A 10,554-nucleotide genomic window follows, 5' to 3' on the forward strand; every position below is an offset into this window, starting at 1 on the left:
TACTTCTTATTATGCCAGCTGCAGCTGCAGTAGATAGCAAAGCTATTATCAGGATATAGCTGTCTTGCATTCTTCCTTAGTCTTTAGGACAAACACCAAGAAATGGTGTAGCTATGGAGAAAAACTAAATTGCAAATTGCAAAGAGTGTAAAGAGCCTTTCCAGAAGAAACAGAAGTCTGGAGATCCCAACAAGCTTCTGCAATGAACTCTGTCCCACAAAGTGAATACAAACCATTTTAAAATCATGTATTTTTTTGTTTTCCCTGAAATGGGAAATTAAAAGAGATAAAGTTCAGTTTTAAGCACACAGACCAATTGAGAAAGGAGATTTTTAATAGCTTTATTCCCATGTGTTGTGAGTTTACTGACTTCTACAAGTTCACACAACTTTGGAGCAGCTGGCTTCTCATCCTGTAACCCAGAGCAAGAAACTTGAAGTTATAGGAGATCTATCACTTCTTGACTCCTGATATAAACATGAAACAAATATCAGATTCCCCAGCCCTTATTTTGGCTGCCACCCAGAAGGTGTTGTTCTTTTTGGAATTTATGAAAAATGATTGGCTGACCCATGGAAGCAAATCATAAACTCTGTAGTAAAATAATGAAGTGTATTTTGTGTGCACATCGTAAGTGGAGATGGGTCAAGTGGTCTCCCTGTAATGTGAGCATTGGCAATCTCAGCCTGGGGCAAGAATGGGAATAATGTGTCTTAGAGCACTTCACGTCATTCATTCCAGCAGGGAGATCAAGTGTGCAGCCAGCAGAGGCTTCTCCCTGCTCTAAATCCTTATCTGCATAAACACACACACACCAGCTACAGCTGTGTGAGCACTGGCACCTATGCTAATGCATAAAAAATCCTCATTTTACAAGGACCAGTTCAGCATGTTTCTACAGAGCTCAAGAAGGGGGCTTAATTATAGGAGACAGAACACTACAAAAAGCACCCATGAAGACTTCTCCCAGACTTGAGATCCATTTAACTAAAAGAAACATAATATTGCAAACATAACCCAAAAAAAAGTCCCCAAAGACTCCTGTCACTATCAGCCAAAGCAGACTCAGTAACTACCAGCACTAGCTGAGCATTTACTGGGGTTCTAATTCATACAGCATCCCTTGCAAGGATAAGAAGAGAAAAACATCTCAAAACATCCCCATGGAACTGCATAATCACCCACCTCTCTTTCTTTCCTTCTGGCTCAGTGAGAGCCATATCTGACAAGTCACACAAATATTTGTTTATCTTGAGGTGTGTAAGTGGTACAAATGAAGTGAATGGGATTACTCACATCCTGAGAGATAAATATGTGCTTTGCTGGATCAGAGCCACAGATCTCAGCAACTTGGGCTGAGCTGTAAACATGGGCTGCAGAAAGATCTCAATTCTTTGACCAGATATTGCACTACTGGATTCTATCTGTAGTAAACATGTCTGGCTGTCAATTTCTGTGTATTATTTCACCTTGTGATTGAGAGTTTTGCTCTGTTACCTGTGGCAGGTAAGACCCAGTTATCTCCTACCATGCATAGCATGATACACCTTCAGAAGAAAAGATAATAAAAAATAATTTTAAAGAGTATTTCACCGTATTTTTAACCTCTTTACCTGCTCTTTCACAACCTTAGCAAATAAGTGAAGGTCCCTGACAGTTGAGTCCTATCACAAAGAAGCCACTTCTGGCTCAGGAACTTCCTGAGCCATCACAAGCAAGAGGGTGGATAAGAGAATCTCTAGGGAAGGATCTCTGTATGTTTGAGATATCACTCAGATCAGCCTGGAGTATATGAATGGTTGTTCTAGCTCAGGCAGAGAAACTCAGCTTGAGAAAATTACCTGTGGAACATCTCTAGCTTCCTGTTTCCTGACCCATTCTGAGGCTAGAGCATAATTCAAGGCTCACACATTTTGTTCATGGCTGTCATGACCTGAACTGTCATAAATGAAGAGGTGAGGAAACAGAAAGCAGATTAACAGTCAAAGAAGTGAAAGCTGGAACAGCATGGGGCTGCTGTGAAGGGAAGGAATCAGCAGGAATGCCTGGTAGGTGGAGGGGATTGTTAAGTGTAAAAGGTGAGTAACAGATGGAGAAAAGGATTTAAGGAGTGTGGATAACCTGAATTTGTCTCATTTCTGGTTTTGCTGGGGTGTATAAACCCTGTTATGTGGGACCCATGTGGGTTGCTGTGCGGTCTCTTACACCTTCAACACTATGAACAAATGTGTGGAGTACTTTCCCCATGGACATGGCACACATCCTTGGAAGGGATGTCCTCCAGCCCTCTTCCCCCTCACCAGAGGTGGTTCTGTTTGAATGCTTTAGAGAAAGCTCTCTGTGACTGAAAACATCCCACTCTGACACTGGTGGCTCCAGCCAGAGGCCTGCTGATGAACCCTTGCCTTCTTTCCAGGGCTGATGTCCCAGCAGGAGCTCAGGGTCCCCATGGGGGATGATCTGACAGCCCTGGGGGAAGGGGAGGGTGTGCAGAGCAGGGGCTGACAGGGGGTACTGCCATGGTGCACCACAGCCACCCAGCCAGGGCTGCATCCCCTGCCAGTAACGAGGCCTCAGCAGGTAACAAAGGCACTGGAGTTATTCCTTCTCCTTTGCATAAGCATGTGAAATTAAGGGCAATTATCTGTGGCATACAGCACAGGAGGCAATGTTTAATTAATATCTAAGGGAAGCACATGCTGCTTCTGGAGACAAGCAGCCCTCCCTCCTGTCACGTCATCAGGGCTGTTCTCCTGGAGACACCCAGGCCTTCCTCCCCTCAGGTCACCAGGGCTGTTCTCCCTCACCTCCCAGTGCACAGGTGGGCGTGGTGCCATGGGATGGTCCTGCAGAGAAGGGGGTTTGGCATCAAGGATGACATCCTGTGATGACACACTGAAAGACCTGGGTGTCCTCTCACACTCAGGGAGTTTAGTGCTGTCAGCATGAGGCGGCCACTTTGTGGGGTCTTTGGTTTTTTGTGGTTTGTTTTTTCTTCCAAATGGCACTTCTTGGCATGATCACCAGGAGCTTTTGCAGTGTTTGTCCCAGAGGGCAGGGCAGGAGGGGCTGCAGAGGTCAGGAGAAGCAGTATCAGGGATGGTGGACAGGCAGGAGTAGAGACACTGACTGTGCTCAGACAGAGGCAGAAGCTTCTAACAGCAGTCCTGGCCATGAGTGCTGAGCAGAACTGAGAAATGCTGTCCCTTCTCTCCTGCAGACTTGCTGGACAGCACTTCTGCTCTGAAAGACAGCACTGACTGACCAGCTGCAGTGAGGGCTGGGCACTCGAGGTACCAATAACATCCTGATGTGTCCCAGCACTTCCTTTGCTCCCGGCAGCTGACTGCTCACTGCAGGACAGCCTCACACACCAGCCTGTCCTGGCCTGGTCCTGCATGCTGTTGTGAGCTTTTTTGCATTCCAGGCTTCCAATGAATTTTGCAAGGAGGGACATATTCCCCCACTGCTCTGCTTGATCCTTCCCAGGGCTGTCAGGGCTGTGTGCAGCGTGACAGGACCTGGGCTCTCAGGGGTTTGATCTCCTCACCTGGCAAACCCCACAAAGCTCTTCCTGGGATGGACACTCCTGTCACACCAACTCGGATACTGTGCTAGGTAAGGATCTGTCACACACGGGTTTGCTCTCAGAAATGTGGTACTGAGTGACAGTTCTCTTTATTCTTAATGCTTTTCTTCACCAAATGGTTGATGGAGTATTTAACAGAAAAATAGCAGGGCACTTTATAAGAAGAAAATATCATAAATATATGCAAAGGATGTTGAAAATGGATGCTCTGATGGCAGAGACTTTTAGGCTCTGGTGTAATATGACAATGTTGAGCAATTGGCAATTGGCCTGTTAATAAGCTGCTGGCAGCATTGCTGCAGATGCTGGCAGGCCCTAACATCAACCTACACTGAAAAAGTTTCCAAATGCGAAACAGAGACAGCTGGTTTTGAGTTGTGTTACAGCCACACTTAGTAGCTAAAAAATGGACCTTCCATCCTCTCCTGAGGTGTGTGGTTGGGGGTGTATGTATCAGCACTGCAGCCTTGGCAGCTCCTCTCCATTTGGAACAATTAACTGAAAAAAAACATGACAGAAAATCAATACTGCTGAGGATTAATGAGCCAGAGCATGCACTTGAAGTGAAAATGTTTGCTGTTTTTCTTTAACACAAAGCCTCATGTAAGATAATGACCAAAGGGATGAGTGGCAGAAAGAAATTCATTCTGTGCTATCCCCACTGTCAGAGCCAAAGGTGACACAGGCTGGTGTGTGAGGGTCTGCTGCAAACCAGCCAGCTCAGACACTGCCTGGTGAAGTTGATGTTAGAGATATGAGCTGAGTTTGGCTTATTCCCTTCCCTTCCCTTCCCTTCCCTTCCCTTCCCTTCCCTTCCCTTCCCTTCCCTTCCCTTCCCTTCCCTTCCCTTCCCTTCCCTTCCCTTCCCTTCCCTTCCCTTCCCTTCCCTTCCCTTCCCTTCCCTTCCCTTCCCTTCCCTTCCCTTCCCTTCCCTTCCCTTCCCTTCCCTTCCCTTCCCTTCCCTTCCCTTCCCTTCCCTTCCCTTCCCTTCCCTTCCCTTCCCTTCCCTTCCCTTCCCTTCCCTTCCCTTCCCTTCCCTTCCCTTCCCTTCCCTTCCCTTCCCTTCCCTTCCCTTCCCTTCCCTTCCCTTCCCTTTTTCCTTCCTTTGTTTTCCCCCCCCTTGCAGAGGTTGTGGGTATTTTGCTGTTGTTTCTCTGCTGATTTCATTCCGAACATGATACAGATTATTCCAGCTGTTAGCCGAGGCCAGCTGCAGGAGTCCCTCTGTCCCCTCTGGATTCCTGCTGGGACAGCTGCACATCCAGCTGCGCTTCCAGGTGAGAGTGGGGACCTGCTGCCCTGCTTTGCCCCAACCCCCGCGGGTTCTTTGTGAGTGCTGCCCGAGCCTGGCAGCGCGGATGCCGCTCCCGAGATGCGGGCAATGCTGGGCAGGGACAGACGATGGCACTCCAGCATCGCTTTCCTCTCCTGCTGCCACGGCCGCATCTGCAGGCGCGGCTCGCTCCCACAGCTCTGACCCCCTGACTCCCAGCTTCACTTTACTACGGGTTTGGCACCCGTTCTCTCTTGCATTGGCGTGAACCTAAGCAGGTCCCGTCCCTCGCTGCCGTGGGTCATGCACAGACAGAGCCGGTTCCCGTCACTGCAGCAGGCTGGGCGAGGGAAAATGCTCAGAGCCTCCCTTCAGAGCGCCTTCCTCCCCCTCCATCGCTGCATCTTCCCCGGCGCGCTTCATCTGTCCTCATCAGGGTCTGTTGCCTGCCACGGGGGTGACGTTTTACTGTCAGCTTGTACAACAGTCAGGGTCCCTCCTGACACCTCTTAAGACCACGTTTTCTTTTTACACAGCTACATCACATTGGCAGCATGTAATCATCCCATAATAACCTCATATGCACAGGTCTTTATCTGCTTCACTCAATTCTAGCAGATGAGTTCACAGCTTATAGAGAAAAGGTTTTGTCATCAGTTCCTCTTTGCGAGACCCTGAACATTGTACTGTGAATTATGTACTGTGAACTTCATAGCATTTGTGTTAATACTTCAGTTCCTTAAACTCACTCAGTTTTTCTCATACTACATCCCTAATTCCTCTCTCCAGGGATGATGTCTCCTACCTTTGTGTCATCAAAAGGTACCATTAATAATGTCCTTAATATTTATTTCAGCTCACTAATGCAAATATTACTCATTATCACCTCTGATGATCTCCATTAACAGCTGTTCTCTGACGTTTTCTCACCTTAACATCAGCCATTGCCACATCCCCTTAGCCAACTCCTTCTCCATCATACACTTTCCATAACAGCAGAGTTTCTTGTGGCTTGCCCCCAAGTGAAATGAAACCCAAACAGAGGCGAGTTTCCACCCGGCTTTTGGCACTGTCAGGCGAATTGGGCACAACACAGCAAATCCAGCCTCCACTTTAGTGTCTGATCGTTTTCCATTTTGCTGCACAGAGCAGAACTCTGAAGGCTGTGCCAGAGAAGTGGTGGTGGAGTGCTCAGCCCTTCCCTTGCAGCTCCCTCCTGCTCTCCAGAGAGCCAGGGAATGCTGCACCCAGTAACTCATGTGCTGGGTCCTGCACTGCCCTTGCTGGCAGAGAAACCTCTTTGCTCTTATAGCAGCCAGCTGACGCTCAGAGCTCCAGGAGTGATCATGGAATTGTGCTCAGCTAACAGCGTTCAATCCTGCTTTGGCCACAGGGAAGGGCGACGCGAGGTGTGGTGACTGGCTGGGGGTCACCACACAAAGCTAAAGCCAGCTCTCCCCGCAGGAAGGGTGGGAATGGCATCACTTCCCTCTTCTTCACCTTCCCACTGCACCGTGAGGCCACCTAAGAGAGCTGGGCTCTGATGCACACCCACATCCTCATGGCTTGCAGGCATGCACAGAAAGGGCTTGGCTTACATTTTAAACTGTTGCTGGTATTTTAGACCAGCGTGCTTGAATCAAACTGGCAGGCTCCACTGAGAGCTTTTCCAGACAGTAGGGAGCACACTTCCTTTATTTTTCATCAGCTCAGCTGGAGCCACCCAAAAAAATCCTCAGCATTTCAAAAGAGACTATAAATGAAATGCTTGTGATGTGGCTGCACCAGCTAGACAGGGAGCTCACTATGTGGAAAAAACTTTATAGCTGGACTGCTGATGGGGGCTAGCTTGTGTGGGTTAGTGGCAAACCCTGCTCCATGGCCCAGGGACATGATTCTGCTCCCCACACTCTGGGGCCACTACTTAATTAAATATTGCACAGCTTAAAATCTTTATAGGATTTCATTTTTAGAATATGTAGAAATTTCTAGCCTAATGTACTTATGATTCAAATATATGCAGTTAATTGATGTTTCCTGTGGCTTCCAGATGGTCTAAAAGGAACATTTTATATTGCCCTGATTAGTAGCACAAGAAAAGGATTTTAGGAAGGAAATGGAGCACTTCAACCTGAGACAAGTATTTGCAGTACAGCAAACAGGGAGGTCACAGAGAAAAGGAAAGGACTATCTGGGTGTTCTCCTCTGCCATCAGGATGTCATTCTTACTTTGGTCTCATTCTTGAATGATTTTCAGTATAGGGATATATAACTAATTGTATATGTTCTTACCTGACAGAAGAGAAAAACAACTGCTGCAATGACTGAACTGCCTACATGGAAATTATGGGCAACTTGGGCATCCATCTGTCCCTAGAGGAAAGGAATGTGGTGGGTGTGGCATTGTTCCTGCTGCTGCCTCTCACAGAGACAGCCAGAGCCTGGTCCACACATCTTGGATACGGTATGATCAGCAGGAAGTGAAGAACCTACTCAGGAGCATCTCTGGAACCCCAAAATTTTGTCCCTTGGGCTGATACATGTCGGGCCACTTTATGAGAAGGGTTCCTCCCCAGACTGAATGTCTCCAGGGTGCTGTGCTGCATTTTCAGGGCAGTGCAGTTGGTACAGATGGGTGGTTGCATGTGAGTTTAGGGGTATGTTTCTCAGTCATTGTGGCCCTGGGCTTGCCTCTAGTGTTTTATAGGATGAGGTACTCCTACTTCACAATCCTTGCTGTGTCCTTTCCTATTACAGGTGGCAGGAAGCAGAGGTGTCACTTATGCAGAAGCCATAGCAAAGAGGGCAGTCACACACTAAGCAAACCTTTTCTTTATTTTCTTCACATCAAAGCCTGAAATTATCAGTGACACAAAAAGCCCTCAGTGGACAGATACCAGCCCCCATCACCAGCATCTTGTCCCACTTACATCCAGCCTACTTTCCTCCTCTTGTCTTCTGAGATAGTACGATGGCAGTGAAACATCATTCTTCTCATGCATGTTCCCCCTGCCCTCACCCCCTCACACACACTCTTCTTTCTTTCTAAGGTCCATGATGGGCCATGTGGTTTGTCCTAAGGTAAGAGTACCAGGTGGGTATTGCAGGAGGAGGTGTTTGGATGCTCACATGATTAATGAATTCCAGAGGAGGGGAAGCAGAGCTGTTTGTGATTGACTTGGGTGCATATTGGCCTGCAAAAGGGGATAAAATGCTGCTGGAGACTGGGTCAACAGGGCAAACTGATCTGGCAAAGTTGCAGGCAGATTTGGTGTGGATCCCCTCCCTCTCACCTCTCCCCCCACCCCATATACAGCTGAGTAAAAGCACAAAGATGTGGTCAAACACAGAGATAAAATCCTAAAGTAGCTCCATTGGTGCTTTGTAATTGCAAATTCTACAAGGCCAAAGGCTGCAAATGTGTGTTTTTTCTTGCCAAACCTGTTTATATTATAATCCTTTAGACATGGACTGTTGGCCAAATGTGATACCAAGGGCACCAAGCTGCACTGACACTCCTCTGGGAAGTTCAGAGAACAAGGAGGTCTCACTGAAGGGCCTGATTCAACAGGAAACACCACGAGCTGATTATATGACAATCCATTCCAACAGATGATAGAGTTGTTATTTAGACACTGTATTGACAATAAATCTAATCATAATCATCCACATAATCACTGTGTTCTGGTTCTCACAACTGGCTGAGGTCCTTCCCTCAACTACTCTGCTACAGGTATTGTTTTTATCTCCTTCCAGCCAGCCTGTGAGCCCCTGGGCAGACTCCATAGCCTCAACCAACGGGGTAAAACACCAGTGACTCCTAGACCTCTGTTAACTCTTTATGGACAACACACAATGTGGGGACAGACCCTCTCAGACTGATGTATGCATCACTCACAGGCATTGCCTTACATGGCTGGCTGTATTAACCTGTTTTTCTCCAACCTCTGATAACCTTTTCCAGATCAGCTTTGTGAAAAGCAGGACCTCAGAAATACCTTCCTTTCCATGGCAATTTTTTTGTCTTGTTCTGTTTTTCTTCAAATTTGCTCCTTTCTGTTTTCCTTTCCCCTCTCTCACTGGTAATTCCTACCCATGCTCAGTTCTTCAGACAAGTTTTAAAATCATCTCTAAAGTGCACAAAGTTCCCTTGGAAAGGGTCTTGTTGCCATGTTCAGAAGAGGACTGAGAAACTAACTCAGGAACTCGTGCCAGTAAGATGAAAATTGTCTCTTGAAAATCCTTCCTTCGTGCTGCTGTTCTCTGGAAGAATCTGTTGTATTAAAATCAAACACTGTTGGGTTTGACACCAAGATTTTAGAGGTGCTTAAAGCTCATGGCATACTCAGAGGCACCTCAGCCTTGACAAGACTGGTATTGCTATCTACCCCTTACCTGCACCTTCTGTTTTTAAACTGAAGTGGTAACAATTAGAGTTCGCTGATACATTGACTTAGTGATCAAATAATCACTGATTTTTTAAGTAATGAAATGACTGACTTTAGCTCTGAGTGAATGCAGCAGATTTGGTGCAAGCTCTGTCAGAGAAGTACAGTCAACCCAGTTTGAAATCACTTCTGAAGGTACAACAAATAGAAACATTTTAACATTCTCAAAAAATTATTTGAAAATGCATTCACATGAATGAATGCTCTAGTTGTTGCCCAGAGAAGTGTGGCTGCCCCATCCCTAGGAGTGTTCAAAGCCAGGTTGGATGGGGCTGTGAGCAATGTGGTCTGGTGGGAGGTGTCCCTGCCCATGGCAGAGGGGTGTAATGAGATGACCTTAAAGGCCCCTTCCAAGCCAAACCATTTTATGGTTCCATTATTCTATGTACTCCATGTCCTAGAAGTACTTGATTGCGTAGCTGAGGAACAGAAATATCTCTACCTGACCTATCTTCCCTTTTGAGCACTTCAGTTTAAAGGTTGGGGTGTTAGGCAGTGTCACAGTACACACACTTCTAAAAGGTAAAAATGTGTTTGGGAAACAGGGTCATGAAGCATAATTCAACCCTGGGAAATGCCATCTAGATCAGAGGCTTTCTGTCACAGCTGCCCTGAGACAGAAAGAAGCCCAGTTCCTTCCCAGCCAAGCAGTTTGCTGTGAATATTTCACACTGAGCTGCGCACAATGAATCACACAGCTCCTACACTCATCTGCACCCCGGGTCACCCAGTGGGGATTCCTCTGCTGCTGCCATTCAAGCCAAGATGCTATAATAAACCTTACTAATAATACTGCAACTTTCTCTGCAAGCACTGTGCAGAGTAAAAGGAAGCCATTTGTCTGGAAAAGGGTGAAAAAAAGTTTAGACAACACAGCTTCTTCAGCTCTTGCTCGCCTTTGCTTGCTATCAAACCACCTTAAGCTGTTTAGTGTTTGTTTTGTTCTTTTGGGTTTTTTGGGGTTTTTTTTGTGTTTGGTTGGTTGGTTGGTTTTTGGTTTTAGTACTAGGGCCTAATAAGATCTTTTGGAAAACACACATGAATATATTCAAAAGGCAAAAATAACCCATTTCTCCAAGGCATCCTCATCTTGTCTGGAGTATTTCTGTAAAGCTTTAAACAGTGAAAAATGTACACTCTCCAAAGCTTGCAAACATGTGTGTATTTCTCTTCTGACGAATGCAGGGGCTGGAGAAGTTAGCAGCTTAAAGCAGGGGCGTTTTTGCTGCTTTATCTGTCAGAAC

The 10,554-nt window shown here is 46.6% G+C and overlaps 1 long non-coding RNA gene across 1 annotated transcript; it reads left to right on the forward strand.

Moving 5' to 3' along the window:
- The first annotated feature begins 4,772 nt into the window (after positions 1-4,772).
- On the forward strand, positions 4,773-8,529 carry LOC147652741 (uncharacterized). Its single transcript, XR_015288681.1, has 2 exons — positions 4,773-4,866; positions 7,162-8,529. It is a non-coding gene; the product is annotated as an uncharacterized LOC147652741 (long non-coding RNA).
- The last annotated feature ends 2,025 nt before the right edge of the window (positions 8,530-10,554 follow it).

The sequence above is a fragment of the Cyanistes caeruleus genome, chromosome 6 (assembly GCF_971803275.1).
Source record: "Cyanistes caeruleus chromosome 6, bCyaCae1.hap1.1, whole genome shotgun sequence".
Classification (NCBI taxonomy): domain Eukaryota; kingdom Metazoa; phylum Chordata; class Aves; order Passeriformes; family Paridae; genus Cyanistes; species Cyanistes caeruleus.